The sequence below is a fragment of the Ischnura elegans genome, chromosome 1 (genome assembly GCF_921293095.1).
Source record: "Ischnura elegans chromosome 1, ioIscEleg1.1, whole genome shotgun sequence".
Classification (NCBI taxonomy): domain Eukaryota; kingdom Metazoa; phylum Arthropoda; class Insecta; order Odonata; family Coenagrionidae; genus Ischnura; species Ischnura elegans.
The window spans coordinates 154,002,339-154,006,216 of NC_060246.1; the positions used below are offsets into that span (position 1 = coordinate 154,002,339).

The 3,878-nt window shown below is 52.1% G+C and overlaps 1 pseudogene; it reads right to left on the reverse strand.

Annotated features, from left to right (window-relative positions):
* Positions 1–487: 487 nt before the first annotated feature.
* On the reverse strand, positions 488–623 carry LOC124173762 (annotated as a pseudogene).
* Positions 624–3,878: the final 3,255 nt, after the last annotated feature.

Sequence of the window (3,878 nt, forward strand, 5' to 3'; positions counted from 1 at the left end):
CCTATGCCCCACGAATGATTGGATATTATCGTTGATTCTGTATCTTGAAAAACAATAAAATGAGTGTAATAAACAACATTTAAGGCACATTCTGTATTTGTAAATGTTTTGGAAGTAATTAAGTTAAAAATTAACTAGTTTCTGGTTTTAACAAATGAAAAAACTTTATGGATTAATGATAATTATAACAACTCATCTCTCGTTTAACAAGCTACATAGGTATTGCCCTTAAGTAGACAGCGATTAGCGGGTCATGATTGACAACAGGGTAGTGATTGCCCCCTCGGTCGTAATTGCCGTCCACTTTCCACAATCATGACCTCCCGTTCATGACTGAGTCACTCAAATGAATGGTCACCGTGATTGGGATCACGAGAATGACCGACTAAGTCCATCACTACTGCATACACACTCGACGATGCATTGGGACGTCGTCGCAAGAGATACCTTAGTCGCATTTCTTCTCAAGACCAGTGGTAAGATTAGGGAGGGACAGCGCGAACGCAGTCCCTACTATCAAATCTTACGCGCCCGAGTTACCCACATTTGGGGCAATCGCAGGGGTCAGCCTGCCCGGAGTGCAATGGGCAAGCCTAGTCCTGGGGGAACCGCCTTTTATTTTCAATTTTGAGAAGTATATACAATTTAATGTACAAATGTTGTCGCCATTGGCGAATGATCCTCTTTCAAAATAGAAAGGGATAATTCCCTAAATGTCTTTCTGAGTCATTAGTGTCACCGTCACTGTGGCAAAAATAATTTTACACAACATAAATTTCATATCTGGCACTGAAACATAACAAACACAAAAAATAAAAATCACTTTTAGCACTTAAGTTCGCATAAACTACTCTGGCAACTTCATGTGCTTCCTGTATATGTCCGTTGAAAATGTAATGGCCGTGGAGCACATTTTCTTCCTCAGCGACCGGATTTTTCGAGAGGTGATGCCAAGGCCAGTTAGGATAGGGTCGTTCTTGCTGTCCCAGGAGCCTAAGGCGCCGACAATCAATGCTACTAGCCTGACCTCGGTTTTGTATCCCCCCTCCGCACGGAGTTGGGAACCGAGGTCGCGGTACTTTTCCAGTTTGGCCACACGCGCTGCACGGAAGGCTTGTCGTCTGTTCTCGAAGGAAACGGTGACGTCCACAATGAACACCCTGCCCGTTGGGCCTCCTCGAGCCACGATGTCCGGTCTCAGCCTCCTGTCGGCACCGTTTTGTCAATGGTCACCTCCCACGTTCGCGGCAGGTGCTCGACTAGGAGGTCCTGGATTCTATTGTGTCGGGCTATCCGCAGCTGCCGATGGGCCAGGCACTGGTTCAACACGTGGACGAGGGTCTCATCCGCCACTCCACAGATACTGCATCGTCTGTCTTCCGGTGTGGCACTACCCCGCAGCGCCCCTCGGAGAGGGAGTAAATTTAGTCTTCCCCTATGTACAAAACACCAGTCCTTTAACCTCGTGTGCTCGCCCGACCTGATGAAGTGGTTGCTCTCGTCGCTGGTAGAGGAGAGCTCGAAAACCCTGCCCTGGTCTGGTTTGGCAATTAGACGGCGCCTGTAGGCCTCGTATACTGCACCTCGGAGGAGACCTGTGATGCGGTGACGAGCCGACGGCGGGATAATGATGAGTTCCAGGTCCGAGCGCGGGTTCCTCACTCGGAGTGAGATTTCTTTTTTGGCTTCACTCCATTCCCACTCCGGTAGGCATAGCGGCGCGAGCCCCCTGGTCGCCTTCCTGGCCCTCGACCAAGTCGACGCGCACTCTTTGGAGCTTGTACCAAGTTCCCCCTCCATTGAGCCATTTAGGTACTGGCAGAGCACTTTCTTGCGTGGCGGTTGACCGTTGCGGCCAAGTCTTAAGTGCAGTGTCGTGTAGGCCGTACCATGCAGCCTTTCTCACCTCCGATTCTTTGCACGTTAACATTCGGAAGGCCTGAATTATGGCCTGGATATTGGCCTCATCTGTCAGTGGCACGTATCCCCCGCCACCGGCTTTGGTTGGTATGTTCACAATTTCCCGGCTTGCCCTGGCTGGTAGGCAGAGCCACGACTTGATAGCATGCTGGATGACCTTATCAGCGGTGGCAAGATCCTTTATTGCAACTGCTGAGACTCGTAGCGGGAACGTTATTCTGGGGGTGATGAATGTATGAACGGCGTCGATTTTTTGCCAGGGGAGGAGGTCACTCTGTGCGATGAGGGTAGTATCCCTGGTCATGCCCTGCAGGGTTTCCGTTGGGGACGTACCTGCCTTGTACCCTACAGGACAACCAAGATATCTGTAAGCTTCCCCTTCACAGAGAGCCTGCATCGTTGCTCCCTGAATGTCAAACGTCGACTCCGGCAGCCTCTGTCTGTTTTTGCTGAAATCAAGGTGAAGGCTTGCACACTTTCTGGGCTTAAACTTGAGCCCACACCAATCTGCTACTTTGCTTGCTGCGAATAGTAGGGATCTCAGCATCCCCGCATTTCTCCCTATAATTACTAGATCGTCTGCGTACGCGAGGACGCAGAGGGATGTGGGGCCACATTTATAGGCCGCCGTGACCCGTTTCTGGAGGATAGCCCTAAGCAAGGGCTCGATGGCGAGGTTAAATAGGAGAGGGGAGAGAGGGTCACCTTGCCGGACGCCACATCTAAGGGGTATCTCATCCGTAACCTCGGTGGAGAGCTGTACCGTTGTGTTTGCCCCTGCATATAGAGAGGCAATCACTTGGACCATGTCGTCCGGCATTTCGAGGGCCCGCAGCGTCTGCCAGATGTGGTCGTGAGGAACTGACCCGAATGCGTCAGCCAGATCCAGCCAGGCTATCGCGATTTCCTTGTAGTTGCGACGGGCGTCCTCCATTGCGGCCTGCAGGAGGAAGTTGTGTTCCAAACATCCTTCAGTGCAGGGTACGAAGCCTTTCTGGATGGGAAATGATAGCCGACGACTCCTTAGGGCCCAGTGGGAGATCCTGTCCGCCAGAATCCCCGTAAATAGCTTGGCCATGGTGGGCATTAGTGCGATGGGTCTCCAGTTTGATATGTCGTGTTCGTCACCACCTTTAAGAGTCAGGACAGTTTTTGATGTTTTCCACTGTTGTGGCACTGCTTTGCTCGTCATGCACCAGTTAAATATGCTCGCGAGTACCGAGCCGTCTGGATCGATTTGGTGCCATGCTCGGTAAGGTACCAGGTCTGGGCCAGGGGCGGTGTTTTTTGCCTTCTGTAGGCGCTTTGTCACTTCAGATGGTGATATCTTCCGAGTGAGTTTTGCCACTTCGTGGTCCTGCCTTATTAAGTTCCACGATGGGATTACCAATGGAGCGGGGGTATTGGAGGGCGGACGCCCTGGCTTGCGAAAGAAGTTCACCACCTCATCCGATGGGACGTCACACGTGAGCAAAGCTGGTTCCATGACCTTTTTTGCGGCCGCTCCTTTGTTTACTTTATATAGGTGTTGAAGCCTACCGGGCTCCAATGGCGGTCTAGGGGTGCGGGAAGCTGGTCCGCGGGTTATGCTTCTCGGGTTGAGCGCCGCCCCTTCCTCCGTGATTTCGGCGACTATGTCTTCGAATTCCCTGACATCTCCATCCCGCAGTATGCCCAATCTGATCTGCCAGATCATTTGATTCTCAGTGGGAAACTCCTGGCGGTTTTTCGTTTTCGGGGGCCTATCTTCCCTTTCCAATGTTGCTGTTAAGGTAGAAGTGGCGCCTCCGGCGTCACGTGGTCTGCTTTGAGCTCGCCTCTGTCTGGCGGGAGGGGGTACGGAGGGTGTCTCAGCACTTACATTTGCAGGTGTGGCCCCACTGGAAGGCCCCATCCCAGGTGGGACCACATCGGATGGGGCTGGCCGGGGTGCTGCAGCAGAAACCGGGGAGGCACTT